The sequence below is a fragment of the Cavia porcellus genome, unplaced genomic scaffold (assembly GCF_034190915.1).
Source record: "Cavia porcellus strain 051 isolate PalLab524CR breed Dunkin Hartley unplaced genomic scaffold, mCavPor4.1 scaffold_8, whole genome shotgun sequence".
Lineage (NCBI taxonomy): Eukaryota > Metazoa > Chordata > Mammalia > Rodentia > Caviidae > Cavia > Cavia porcellus.
The window spans coordinates 21,564,698-21,579,751 of record NW_026947491.1 but is presented as its reverse complement, the minus strand read 5'-3'; the positions used below and the strand labels follow the sequence as shown (position 1 = coordinate 21,579,751).

General features: G+C 41.5%; 1 pseudogene; it reads left to right on the top strand.

Moving 5' to 3' along the window:
• The window catches only part of LOC134477453 (UDP-N-acetylhexosamine pyrophosphorylase-like), a 32,280-nt pseudogene extending 26,361 nt beyond the window's left edge, over positions 1-5,919 (top strand).
• Positions 5,920-15,054: the final 9,135 nt, after the last annotated feature.

Here is a 15,054-nt window from a genome sequence, read left to right as displayed (position 1 = left end):
TTTGTACTTCATATGTTTCTAAGAATCTGTCTATTTCTTCTGTGTTATCAAACCTTTGAGAGTAGAGGTTTTCAAAATAGGTGTATTTCTATTGGGTCTGTAATTATTTCACCTTTTTCATTTCTTGTTGCGTGAATTTGAGCTTCCCCTCCCCCCTTTTTAAATAAGGTTGGCTAGGGGTTTATTGATTTTATTTATTCTTTCAAAGAACCAACTCTTTGATTCGTTGATTCTTTGGATAGTTTTCTTACTCTCTATTGCATTGATTTCTGCTCTGATTTTTATAATTTCCTCTCTTCTTCTGGCTTTGGGCTTGACTTGCTCTTCTTTTTCTAGCTGTTTGAGGTGTAACATCAAGTTATTTATTTGTATTCGTTCTGATTTCCTGATGTGGGAACTCAGTGTAATAAGTTTTCCTCTCAGGACGGCTTTCATTACATCCCACAAATTCCGGTAAGTTGTATCTGCATTTTCACTTTCTTTTAGGTATTGTTTAATTTCTTCTGTGACCCACTGATTCCTCAAGAGTGTGTTATTCAGTTTCCATGTGTTTGCGGGATTTTTGCAGTATCTTTTATCATTAATTTCTAATTTCAGAGCGCTATGATCCGATAACATGCAATGGATGATTTCAACTCTTTTGCATTTGTTTAAATATGTTCTGTGAGCTAATATATGGTCTGTTTTAGAGAATGACCCATGTACTGCTGAGAAGAATGTGTATTCTCATGGTGTTGGGTGGAACATTCTGTATATGTCTATCAAATCCATTTGTTCACAGGTGTGACTCAGTTCTGTTATTTCTTTGCTCATTTTCTGTCTGGTTGATTTGTCCCTTGGTGTCAATGGCGTATTGAGGTCCCCTGTTACAATTGTGTTACTGATAATTTGATTTTTCATTTCTGTTAATAGTTGTTTTACATAACTGTGTGCTCTGGAGTTTGGTGCATATATATTTAAGATAGTTATCTCTTTCTCTTGGAGTTTTCCCCTAACGAGTATGTGGTGACCTTCTTTGTGGTTTATAGTCATTGTTGGTTTAAAGTTCATGTTGTCTGCAAACATAATGGCTACTCCTGCTTTTTTTGGATTCCTGCTGCATGAAGTATTGTTTTCCATCCTTTGACTTTCAGTCTGTGAGTATCCTTCTGGGTTAGAAACTGTAAACAGCATATGGTTGGATTTTATCTCTTGATCCATTCTGCTAGTCTGTTTCTTTTGATTGGTGCATTGAGACCATTTACACTAATGGTTATTACTGTTAAATGCTGGTTTATTGTTGACATGTTATATCTCTGCTGTTGCTTCTTTATCTTTCTGTTCTGTTTAATTATCTGCTTTGGTTAGTGGTTTTTTCCTTTGTATATCTAAACTGTCTTTCAATATTTTTTGCAGGGTTGGTTTGGTGTTCATGAAGTTCTTCAGCTGTTCTTGGTCATGGAAGTATTGTATTTCACCATCAATTTTGAATGACAGTTTTGCAGGATACATCAGTCTAGGCTGGAAATCATTATGCTTTAGGATCTGGAATACTGCACTCCATGCTCTTCTTGACTTTATTGTTTGTGCTGAGAAGTCTGCTGTGATTTTGATAGGTTTTCCTTTGTAAGTGATCTGTATTTTCTCTCTGACAGCTTTTAATAATCTATTCTTGTGTTGAATTTCTGGGATGGTGATTATTATATGTCTGCGTGTAGTTTTATTTTGGTTATGACTATTTGGAGTTCTATGTGCTTCACTGATCCTGATGTCAGTTTATGATCTCATGCTTGGGAAATTTTCAGCTATTACTTCTCAAAATATCCTCTTCACATCCTTTATGTTGTCTCCTTCTTTTTCATTAATCCCTATCATTCTTATGTTATTTTTCTTTGCATCGTCTTGCAGTTGTTGAATTGTTGTTTCCTGATTCCTTGTTATTTTTAAAAGATCTTTCCTTTCCTGTTCACTAGCTGCGATCCTGTCTTCAAGGTCTGAAATTCTATCTTCACTTTCATTAGGGCAGTTTTTACAACTTTCAGTGGAATTTTTTATTTCCTGTATATCTCTGTGCATCTGCATTATGTATTCTTTTTGTTTCTTATATTGCTCATCTAGGGATTCTATTTTTTTGTTTAGTTCCTCCAATTTTTAACTGTGTTTTCTTTAGATATATTCAGAATCTCTTTCATTTCTTTTATCATTTGTTTTTTTACCTATGAGATTATTTCGAGTTTGAATTTCTTTAAAGCCTCCTGCAGGTGCTTGTTAATTTCAGTAGCTATTGTGTCTGATATTTGAGGTGAATGGCATATATTTTCTTCTACATACATTGCTCCTAGGTTTTTTTGAGATGGGATGGAGGTTTGAGGTTGTAATTTGGTCTTTCGTTTTGTCATTTTCCTATATTTCTGTGTTTCAAGTGTTATTTGAAAGCTTCCTCAAGGTCTGTTGGAAATCCCCTTCTATGTTCGCTGCTCCTGAGACTCTGGCACCCTGTTACCCCAAGCCAGTGGTCCTGTAGATCCAATGGCCTTCTTCTGCCTGTTTAGAACTCCGTAGTTGCAGATAAGCTCAGCTTCAGGGACACTGTGTGCTCCCTTCCTTGTTGGATGCTCCAAAGTTCTCCAAGCACAGCTGGGATGGGGAGGCGGATGTAGATGCCTCAAACCTACTTATCCACTTCACTGCACCCGGAAGCCTGGAGGGTCCCAAACAGTCTGGGCTTTGGGCAGAGTGCACTGAGCACTTACCACAGGCCACAGGGCCTCTGGAACCTGCAATGCTCCCCTGCTTGCTGAGATATTCAAAGTCCTCCAGACACATGGGTGGGGGATGCAGGTGCCCCAGATCTGCCAGCTCCTCCTCTGCACACCCATGGTGAGGTGCAGGAGTCCCAAATAGGCTGGGCTCCGCGGATAGCGTGTGCCCGCCTACTTGTTGGAAGCTCCACCATTCTCCAAGTGCAGCCAGGATGGGGAAACGGATGTATATCTAACTATTGAGTCAAATTTCTCCTTCAGGAGCATGAAAGATAGGCACAGACTCATGAGTGCAGAGTCTCCCAGGGACTATGTCACGTGGACTGTAAGACTCACACCTGCACAAGAAATCAGGCTGTTCATGCTCTGCTCCTGTCAGGGACGTGGCTGAACTCCGTGTTTCCTGTGCAACCCCTGCTGTTCCTGCTCAGCACAGGCTCACACTGACATCCTTTCACTGTGTCTCTTGCACAGGAGTACATGGCCATGTCCTCGGGTTTCAGTTTGGTCATTTGAAGATAAAATATGCTTTTGGCGTCATCCCTGGAGATAAGAATCTGCCTTTCACAGATGTAGCATACTCCGTTGTGTGACTATTTGCCTTGTTTCTGATAAGAGCAACGCACTCTAGATCCTTTCCTGGAGCCTGGCAGATCCAGTGCATGTATCAGTCACTGAAAGTGAATCCAGAAGCGATGTAGGAGAGTCTCAGCGACTCCCCAGGCTCCACCAATCCTCCTCGCACTCTACCAGCTGCAACCTCAGCCTGGACACCTAGAAAAACGGACATCCTGCTCAGGAAACTGTCACATATGTCTATTTATCCCACTCTCTTCCACTAAGTATCTCTTGTTCTTCATTAATTACCTTTCAAAACAATAACAAGGCAAGCCCAGGTCAGTGCGAGCTCCATGGTGGGCCGTCTGTGCTCAGTCCTGATCCTCGAGAGAAAACACCTGGACATCCAAGGTTGGGCACCTCTGCAGAGCTGCAGAGTGAGGGCTGGGCTGGTTTTTATCGGGAGAGGGAGGCCCTATTTGCATAGATAGCTCTGTTGCCAGGAAGCAGAAAATGTTCAGAAACACATTACATGTGAATTTTCAAATCAAGCTTGGTGAAAATAACATCATTATGTAAAATAAGAATTTCATGTAATGCTGTTATGATGTTCACGTCCAATTCATAATCTTAATTTATTTTTACAGATTCAAAGAATATACATGCAAATCATTGTACAAATGTAGAATTTCTCATAGATGCAAGAGTGAATGATATAATGTGATCAATTATTGATATATTATGTGAGAAGTACAGTGGACCCAGGTCCTACTTCATGACCTACAGTATAGAGTTGGACATGTGCAGTGAGATCCACAGAGCCTCTTTACTGTACTGAAAATGTGCTCTTATTTGTCTTCCTGCAGAGTTACCTGTGCTTCAGGGATGCGTCACTCTCTGCACATCCGGGTAACTCAGCATTGAGGAAGGATGTAGGTCGCCTGGGAGGCAGTGTTGCTTCCTTTCAGGTGAATTAGGTTTGCATGGGTGCATCAAACAAAAATGCTGCTGCAATTTGGTTTGTGTACAATGTACATAAATTTGGTAAGAAAACTATAATATACAGGCATTAAATAATCTATATATCTGTCTAACATAATTTCTTTATTGATCTATCTATGTATGTTGGAGACCACTATGAAGCATCTCTGAGCAGGATTTCAATTTTACTAATTGGCTTTCTATGTTTATCTGTGGGTTTCCTAGACCTTGGCCCCTTGCCTGGTGAAGGGAGTTGATTCATAGTAAGTGAACGTCTCTGAATCACTGGTCCTGGCTGAGGCCTGTAGTGGCCTGTGAGGCCAGTGATACCTCAAATGGCAAGATAAGGCCATAGCTTCGGGCACTCTGGCTCCAGCTGCAAAAATTACTCCTAAGGTCTCACTTCTACCATGTCTTCATGATAAGACAGTGTTACTGAATTGACTTGATTCATGATTTGGAGACGTCCTTGAAGGTCCTGCTCACTGCCTGCACTTTCCTCAGTCTCTCTGCTCTTTGTCCTTGGTCCTAACATAAGTGGACTGATCCAGAGAAGCTTTTGTCTTTACCCTAAGTCTCAAGCTTAATTAAAGGGTTTTGACCCTCCGGGAGCCCTAAAAATCATACAATTTGTCTCTTTTTATTTAACCTCTGTTGTACACTAGTTGGGGTGATCGGGGATCTAGGACAGAACCTGGTATATGTATCTATTATCTATTTATCTGCCTACTTATCTGTATCATCTTTTTTCAATAATATTTATACTAATTCAGAACAATACACCTAGTGAATGTGATTTCATCTACTGGTTCCCTTCATGGAAACTTTTTTTAACCATATTACATTTCCAAGGACTATAATGGAGTTGGACTCATCCATGTATAACTGTGACATTATCTTGGATACTAGGTACACATTCTCACTTAAATGTCAGTTATTGCTTATCCCACTGATTGGCCAGTAGTTTCTGCTTCTGCCTCTCATCTGTGGAAATCATCACATCTATAAGAAGACCATGAACTGCCTTGAGGGACAACTGGGTGGTAGAATTATAGCGAAATTCCCCTGGCAATGACTCAGAAACAAAGCTCAGATGTACCAGTGCTGTTCAATTCAGGCAGCACCATCAATCACGTCTTCACTGTCCCATGTCTGAGAGATGCTGTTGGTGTTGATGCACCTCAGCTGCAGTGCCACCTGGCTCACTGGAAGATTCTGTATGTGGAATCCTGGGGCGAGTTAATTACACCAGACAAGTCAAGTGGAATAAAGACACCAAAAGTAGCCTCTGACATCTTCCAGATTGCAGAGAAGCTTATGGTGTGTGAAGGATTTCGGAAGGATGGATTTTTTTCTGTTAAAGGATGCAGATGGTCAGAGTGGCAAGGACAACCCTATGAGTGTTTTGGTTCCCTGCACCATTGCTGGGTGCTCAGTGCTCATAGGTGGAGATGGTTCTTGCCTTCCAGAGATTCCCTGTTTGAAAGATGCCAGTGATGCACCAATTCAGTGTGAAACCTCTCCTCTTATTTCCTACACTTGAGAAGGATGAGAAAGTTATGTGGCAGGTAAAGAATTCCATGCATCTTTAATCACTGATGGGAATGGAGTCCATGAGCTGGTGAATAATGGCTTATGAGTCACCAGGTTCTGACATAACTTTTTATTATTAATAGACCAACTGGAAGCCTACAAGACCTGTCCCAGGAGACTGAAGGGTAAACATTCACAAGGTTTCATGCTGCTTGTTGAAGTCTTACGTCTACCACAGACTCTCAAGGTCCAGATGACTGAGCTTCTGACAGCATTTTCATGATTCTCAGCTCACTGAAAGTTTGATTTATATTTTTAGATTGTCTGATTTATTTCCAAGTCAAGGGAAACACTGGCCATCTAGGAAATTTCTTATAGTGTAAGGATAGTCAGGATATTCAATAACACTTTCCTTGGAAGTGGAAGCTTTTCTTTGTGAAATGGTACGTAGTAATAATGTGTCATTGTACTTGCTAGACGTTTCCCATGGTACTAAAAGTTTGTTTTATTTTATCAAGCATTAAACGTTTTAAAGAAAATAACTGGACAACAAAATAAATTTATCTTAAAAATTAAGGATAAAATACAGTGCATTAAGTTATAATCAATAGTTTTATTGAAAAAATTTACTGTGCAACCTATTATGACATAAATGTCTGAAAAAAGAAACAAAGAAACCTCAGTCCATGTAATTATGACCCTGCTTGATCAGAGATATAAAAGATCCTTGGATAATCTGTGCCTGGGGCCATTGATGGGCATGTGAATCAACTGCAGAGAAAACCCTCTCAACTTTCTCTCCTCCTTTGCTGGGAAGGTGGTTCCTTACATCAATGGGTTCTGCGCGCCCCCTGCTGGTCCTTAGTTTCCCTGCATGGAGGTTTGTGTCTGGGCTCACACTTGCATCAAAACACTGTGTCTCTCTCTCTCTTTTTTAAAAATTTTATATAAGGAGAAAAAGAAAAAAAAAACAGAAAAAGGGTACAAGTTATACAGAATTTCAGAAAGAATAAACAGTAGGAAATCACTAGTTAATAGATTACATATTGTTATCTTAGAAATAGTTGTTCAAGTTACAAAATTAAAGCATATAAAGTGGACTTTCAAACAGTGAGACTGCAAACAGTTTTGTTCAATGATCCAACAAAACTTAGTAATATGGTTATTCATCTTATACACTTAAATATCTATGCAGTTATATCCTTTGGAGCACTTTCTTTTCCTTTCTTTTGTACAATGACAATCACACATTTTGGGTTATATTACTCCCTCAGTTCTTATTACCTTTTTTTTTTTTTGAAGAGAGTAAAACCAAATGTGACATAACATAACAGAAGAGTCAGTCAAATCAAAAGGATGGACATAATAGATAATGTAAAAACAAAATACAAGGTGATCAAGAATGGTTACCATACTGCCTCTTGCTATCTTAAAAAGAATTTTTCATGATCTGTTGTAATAAAATTGAGCAAAACAGTAAAGAACAAAACCAAAACACTGGAGATATTACAGGACTTTAAAAGAAGATAATAGTCAACCAGAATGGGCATCATAATGAATCTTATTGTCTTCACAGTTGTTTCCTATACTTTCAAACTTGGTACTATCAAGCAAAGCAGAATAGGGGAAAATCAGTCAAAACAAGACGGTGAGGGCAATCCCGGGTTTCAAATCAAGTTAATAGGAAATCAAAGTAGGTTACTGTAATGTATCCTGATATTTTTATTTTATTTTTCCCTTAATTAAAAAGATAAAAACAAAAAAGTAAATAATTAAAAAAAGGATATTGAGATAAAAGAGGGCATAACAACAAAACAGCACAGGTTGAAACATAACCATTTAAGAAAAAGAGTGTTTCACTACAAGATATCCTGATGTAAAAGTAGTTACCATAGTGTCTCTTTCCTTGAAATCTTTGAGTATAACTTTGTATACTGTAGCACCAAACATATCAAGACAATGTAAAACCAAAAGAGAATGACAGTATTACAGGGTATTTAGAACCAACTATCAGAAAATGAATAATGGTTTCTGTATAATCTCCTTGTCCATAAAAGTTTTTGCTTATATTATCACATATAATAAAATCCAATAAGATATAACTTAAGACCGATGGAGACAGAAGAATAAAAGGTTGATGGGACTTCAAAACAAGATAATACTAAATCAGCACTAGCTATTACAATGCCTTGTTTTCTCCAAAATAGCTGTTCCTACCACCCAATCTTCTCTGCCTCATTTCTGTTGAGATCTTTTTCTGTTGTTTGTTGTCAGTTTGTCTTCATTTTGCTTTCTACTCCATTCATTGTGGCCTCTCTGCTACTGTTTCTGGAATCTTGATATTTTCCTTTTTTAGAATATCCTTCAGTATTCTCTGTAGAGTTGAATTGGTGGTTGCAAATTACCCTAGTTCCTCTTTATCCTGGAAGCACCTGGTTTTTCCATCAATTTCTAGGGACAGTTGTGCAGGATATATCAATCTTGGCTGGAGGTTATTATTTTTCAAAGCTTGGATTATTTCCCCCCATGCTCTTCATGATTTGTTGGTTTGTGCCAAGAAGTCTGCTGTAATTCTGATGGGTGCTCCTTTGTAAGTGATCTGTTTCTTGTCTCTGATGGCTTTTAATATTCTGTTCTTATATTGGATTTCTGGAATTTTGATTATTATATGCCTGGGTGTAGCTCTGTTTGGGTTGTAGGTGGCTGGTGTCCTGTATGCCTCATACATCTGAGTATCTTTACCTTTTGTAAATTAGGGAAATTCTCCTGGATTATTTCTGTGAATAGCTTTTATAGTCCATTTGTTTGTGTCCCTACTTCTTCTTTTATGTTCTTAATTCTTAAGTTATAGACCCTCTTATCATCTTCTAGCCTTTGTATTATTGCTGTTTGTTTTCTTGTTATTTTTAAGAAGTTTTTCATTTCATGCTCCCACATTACAAAACTGCCCTCCAGTTCAGATAATCTACCCTTTGTTTCTTTCAAGCTGTTATGCCAGCTTTTGATAGAGTTTTTAGTTTCCTGGTAATCTCTTTGAACCTGCTTCACATATTCTATGTTTTCACTATTTTCTCCATCAAACAATTTTCCCCTTTTTTTCTGTTCTTCCATTCTACCATCTATTTTTTCTTGTGCAGTGCTTAGCATTTCTCTAACTATTCTACTTATTTCTTGCTTTAATTCATTAAATACTTCATTTTTGAACTCATCTATGAGGCTTCGGAGATACCGCTTTATGTTTATAGATGCCGTGTCTGATATTGCATGTTTTCTGTCTTCATTCTCTTTTGCATTTACCTTTCCTGGATCAGTGTTCTCAGGACTGGGGACTGAGGACCCTTTCTTGTTGCTTCCTTTTCCCATACTTTTTGTTCCTTCCATACAAGCGTATGTAGGAGGCTCAATTTTTTTTCTTTGTCTGTTGCAGTTTGTTGAATCCACTGGCTAGGTGTTCCTGCCCACTGCAGTGTACTAGGGAGACACAGACCTGGGAATCCTCTGCTGGGCCTGCCCCTCCAGGTCAACCTGCCAAAGGCTTCACTGCTAGGGTGCACCTCCAGGCGCTGGGACCTGGTTTGGGCTAGCCTACTAGGTCTTAGTCTGCGGCGTCACCCAGGCCAGGCACTCCCCACCAATCCCACTTGAGAGAGGAATATGCGACTAAGGACACTGCAGCGTCCTGTTCCAGCTAGTCTGCCTGGTCCCAGTATGTCCTTTGCTGAAGCCCCCTACTCTATGGAAGGGTCCCTGTTCCACTCACTCACTGCAGGTTGATGCGGGGCTCCCTGCCAGTCCCGTTCTCAACTCTGTTCACAGATTCCCACTCTCAGACACTCGTGTGTCTCTCTCCCTGCTGTGCCAATTTGGATGCAGTAGTGGCAGCAGGAAATTCAAATCGTGGCTTCCAATGGTGTGGGATCCAGTTTCTGCGTTGAGATTTTATCTGTTCCTGTTATAGCACCGGGATTGCATTTCCAGTTGGTTTCTCTTAGCTTAGTTCATTCCTGGGTTGGCAGGGTGTATCTCTCCTTGCTTAGGACTCCTTGCACCACCTCATTCCTGGATTCTAAGCAGGGTATCTCAGAGATCCTCCATAGTTGCTGCTATCTATCCACCATGTTCTCCCGGAAGTCCCCCCAAACACTGTGTCTCTTGACAGTAATAGATGGCTGTGTCTTCTGCAGTGACACAGTTCAGCTGCAGAGAAAACTGGTTCTTGCCTGTGTCTCTGGAGATGGAGATGTGGCTCTTGAGGGAAGGGCTGTAGTTAGTGCCACCACTGAAATACATGTACCCCATCCACTCCAGGCTCTTTCTGGGGGCTGATGGATCCAGCTCCACTTGTAACTACTGGTTGTGATGGATAATCAAGAGACTGAGCAGGTGATGGACAGGGTCTGTGAGGGTTTCACCAGGCCAGGCCCCAACTCCTTCAGCTGCACCTGTGACAAGACACCTTGAAACAAGTGTAAAATTCCTGTCAGCCAATTGCTTTCTTAATCTCCCCATGGACCTGTGTCTGATATCGAGGACAGTCACCATGCGGAACTGTCACCAGGCACAGGAGCAGACCCAGCAATTTCATATTATAGGCCACAGCTTCACCTTCTGCAGAGATCTTAGAGGTGTCTGAGGAAGGAGCTGTCAGATCCATCAGCCCAAGAAGGGAATTTGAGTATAGATTTGAGAGACAAATTTCCATGAGGGAGGCCATTTCCTTTATGGTGGTGATGCAGATGTTAGGGTGTGTCTGGTACTCGTGCTGCAGAGAGGAATCTCCTCCCCTGCACTTGCATGGTGTCCATGTCTGTGATAGGCAGAAAGCTGCCTTCCCTGAAGTGGAGGGCACAGAGTCATCACCCCTCCTTCTTGACCCTACCCCAGCTTCCTCCGGTCCTGTTCTCTTTCTTGTTCCCAGCCTGACTCTGCCCTCCCACACTGGCTGTGGTGCTGCTTCCACAGTATAAAGATGAGCACAGCCCCTTCCTCCTCTCCCGATCTCTCCCCTCTTGTGTCATACGTGCTTCTGGAGAGCTTGATTCACCACCATTAACGTTGTCAGGAGAGGTCCTCCTGCCTCCTGCTCTGAAATGTCCTGTGATCCAGGTCCCACTGACCAGAGCCTGTAGAGACTGGAGATGAGGATGTGTGTCCTCTGCCTCCCTCACTGAGAAGCCTCACTGGGTAGGGAAGGAGGTGGTCTGTGCTAAGTGTGCCTTCCCTCTTTGACCTTGTGTAGTTGCTTGTTGTCATTTCCTTTCTAGTTTCACCTTCTCCTCTTGTTTCCTGAAAGTCAGTCCTAAATTCCAAACACTTACCTAATTACAGTTGTGTCTTTGAGAACAGTTATGCATGATAAACACTTTACCCATGGTGAGAATGTCCCTAAAATTAAAACTTATCTCTGAATTTCCAATCTTTTTTCAGCCAGAAGTGTGCAGTTCTTGTTCACTATTGTTGCACTGCACATTCAGTGCATTATTGTTGCACTGCACATTCAGTGCAAACACATGTTTTCCAGTACAATGCAGCAAGGACTCTCTGTTAATTTATTATTTAAGTTTTTTTTTCATTAGTGCATATTTGCAGGATATAATTTACTTTTAAAAGATTTTTTATTAGTGCATATTTGCAGGATATAATGATTGCATGCATCATGTGTTAGATAATGCAACATGCTTTTCTGCCATTTTTGACCTGAATGCAGATAGCAGTTGAATCTACAGTAGTAAAGAGAAATAGATTAACAGGCTACATGTGGACCCTCAGGGTAGGCTCCAGACACGGGGTGGAGCTGTTCTGAGTCCAAGCAGGAGAGCATTGACCCTGACATCCAGAAGGAGGCCAGTTTGTTTCTCCCTGGTTGGGCACTGGTTCTGATCTTTGATACAAGACCCTTCTTCCTCCCTGCTCTGAGGTTGTTCTTAGAGTTACTGCTGCGTGCACAGTTATGATTTCTGTTCTGAGTTACATGATTTTAATGGAGTTGTAGGTAGACTGACATGTATTCCATAGAGAGAAGAATAAAGGTTCAGTTATGCATAAGCTCTAGTGCTGGAAGGGGGTCACAGGCTCTACTATAGCCTTGGAAGTCAGTGAGGATTTGGTCACTAAGGTTAGGAAAATGCATGTTTCATTTGTGGGTTCTATAATTGACAAGCATTGCCTGTACTTTACATCATGTTACAGATCTTGTGGGAAGATCCAACAATTAACAGATACTGGCACATGAAGAGGAGAGCACGGAACCTGGAAGGTATCAGTGAGGAGGAAATTGATAGCCAGAGTGAAGATGGTGGTCGGTTTCATGCTTAGGAAGTGAGGATGGTTCACTGATGGATTTTTTTCCTCCAATATGAGAGGAGAGCATAAACTAAGGTGGGAGGTGAACTTTGTGAAACACATCTGAGAAGAAATGAGGCTCTTCATAACTGTCAGGTCAGGAATGTGGAGACACTGAGACAGAGGAGTGGCAGTGTTGCTGAATAAAGCTCAGTTGAGGTGCGTGGTGAGATGCACAGCCAGGAGCTCCACGTTCCTCACAGTCTCATTCACTACTTTTTTTGAAACACAAGTTGCAACAATAAATTTGAATTCTTACTTCAGCTGCATTTCTAAGGTCACAATTTGAAAATGGTATCTGCACAATTGTGACTGAACACAATAATAGAGAAAAATGAAAAAGAAGAAAACTCATAAAATATTTCAGATTTTCAGGGACCTGCAGGAAACTATAATTCAGAAGATGAAATGGAGAGGATCAGACTCCGTCTCAGGGAAGGGGATATTTTCAAAGACGTCTGCATCCTAGGTGGAAAACAACGGATGCCCCTGAGACACGACATCAAGAATGTGAATTTTCAGTCCGTAGACAGGACATATCAGCGAGGATGCTGGACCACATGAGGAGCAGAGCAGGATGTAGAGGTGGAGGTATGTTAGTCTCTGGGGATGAGTGTGAGGGTGCAGTCCTTGGTCATATCTGAGACATGGGGACTGTGTGTGATAATGCCAGCTCCAGTTTGCCTTCAGGAGTCATGGATGTGCATGCAAGTGATTTCGTGCTGTTCACTATGTACCTGGTCACAGAAAACCGTAACAATAAGAGTGATATTAGTAACCATAGGGGTATATTTGATTGTTTTAGAAAAATTTACAAATACATGTGTTACTGTTAAATACAGAATTAAGGGAGACAAAATGAATCAAGGCAGAATTATGAAAATGCATTTAGGAAAAACCATGCACATTATAAGAATGGAAGGTTTCACCTCATCAATTCTCCTCTGTTTTCCAGATAGACTGAAAATTAAGAGATGAGTAAGAAAGAGACGATGCTTATAGGAGAATGGAGCACTGAGCAGCAGAGGAAGAATCGCACCTTGTCTGCTATTCAGTCCCTGGACTACCACAACACGAGTGAGAGCAGGAGGACAGAGGTGGGGCCCACGAACACGGGAAGGATCAGACCTGTGGGTTGAATCTCAAAGGGGCAGAGCATTCAAGAATAAGAGAACGGGGGTGGGAAGCCCAACTGGAAGAGAAAAACAGCAGGAAGCAGTGTAGTTTCCACACTGCACGCCCTGGCAGAGGTCTTGCCAGCCAAGGAGAAGCAGCAAGGAAGCCATGCAGCCTCCCCCTCATTCCCCCCAGTAACACCCACATAAGCAATGGGACATAGTGCAGGCTGAGATGTCACTAACTGAGGTAAGGTAGCAACCTGACATTGAATTATTTGATTAACTTTGCAAACCTGAGGCCAGGAGCTTGAGCAACTAATTAGAGGATGAGATTAAGCAATATGGTAAGGACGGTGAGTTTCCTACTGTCCTATCACTATTTTGTTTTGTTTCACTTTACTGTTCTATTTTCTTCATTTAAAGTAAAAATTAAAAAAAAAACAGAAAAGGAAAGAGGTGCAACAGATACAGAATTGTTTTGCTGTACTTTATATACTTTTGGATTTGTAAGGTGCAGAAGAAAGGCACAGAACCAACTCCTGCTCAGCTCTGTTGTCTAGAAAGAGCACCTCAAGGTCCACAGACACTGCCCTGAGTCCAGTCAGTACGCCCCTGTTCCTCTTCCCCTGAGCTCAGAGCTACTCATGGTGCTTGGGCTGAGCCTGGGTACCAGGTCTTGTGAGGTGGCCTAGGAGAGAAGGGAGCTGTGTGATCTCAGACCCCATGGAGAGGGATAAGAATGATTTAATCACCTAATCTGAAGCATTTATTACTGCGTGAGACAGTTCTTCATCACTCAAACTAAACCAGCAAATCCACTTTTAGATGATGAGGATATGACACTGAATAGAAAATTAACTTCACAAAATGCACAGGTTACTTTGAGATGGGTGCAAGTTTTGTTTACTCATAAGTAAAATTCATACACAGAAAATGAAAAAAATCAGTGCTTCCTATGTATTTATGCAATTCCATTTAACAGAGATTTTTTCCTTGAATTTGGGTACTTGTTTGTGGGTCAGTTGAGGACCTAAGACGTTAGTACAGAAGAGAACTCTAGAGGACCCAGGAAGCCCTCCCTACTCTGCACCTGCTCTTCTGGCCCTACCTGGTTCTCCCCAGACCACAGCATTTCCTGCTGGGCATGAGCGCCCCTACAGGGAGATTTTGTCTGGGCTCACACTGAAGTTCCCTCATTGTGTCTCTTGCACAATAATACATGGCCCTGTCTTTGAGTCTCAGGCTGCTCATCTGCAGTGTTCTTACCGTTGTCTCTGGAGATGGTGAATCGGCCCTTTACGGAGTCTACGTATTACTAACATCACTACTGATGTATGAGATCTACTCCAGCCCTATCACTGGAGTCTGATGGATCCAGCTCATGCCACAGCTACTGAAGGTGATTCCTGAGGCCACGCAGGAGAATTTCTTGTGCCCCACAGGCTGCATCAAGCCTCTTCCAGACTCCACCAGCTGCTCCTCAGCCTGGACACCTGCAAACACAATAACATTCTGTTCAGAAGACTGTCACACATGTCCACTGTTTGTCCCAGTTACGTTCACTTCCCCATTCCATATCCTTTGTTCTCAATAAATTACCTTTCAGAAATGCAAGCAGGAAAAGCAAACTCCATGGTGAGCCATCTGTGATCCTGATCACCGAGTGGGAACAGCTGGGCACCAGGGCTGGGCTCCTCTATAGAGCTGCAGGGTCAGAGATGGGCTGTTTTTCATCATCACAGGGAGGCCCTATCTGCCTGGCCTCCTACTATATAGACAGT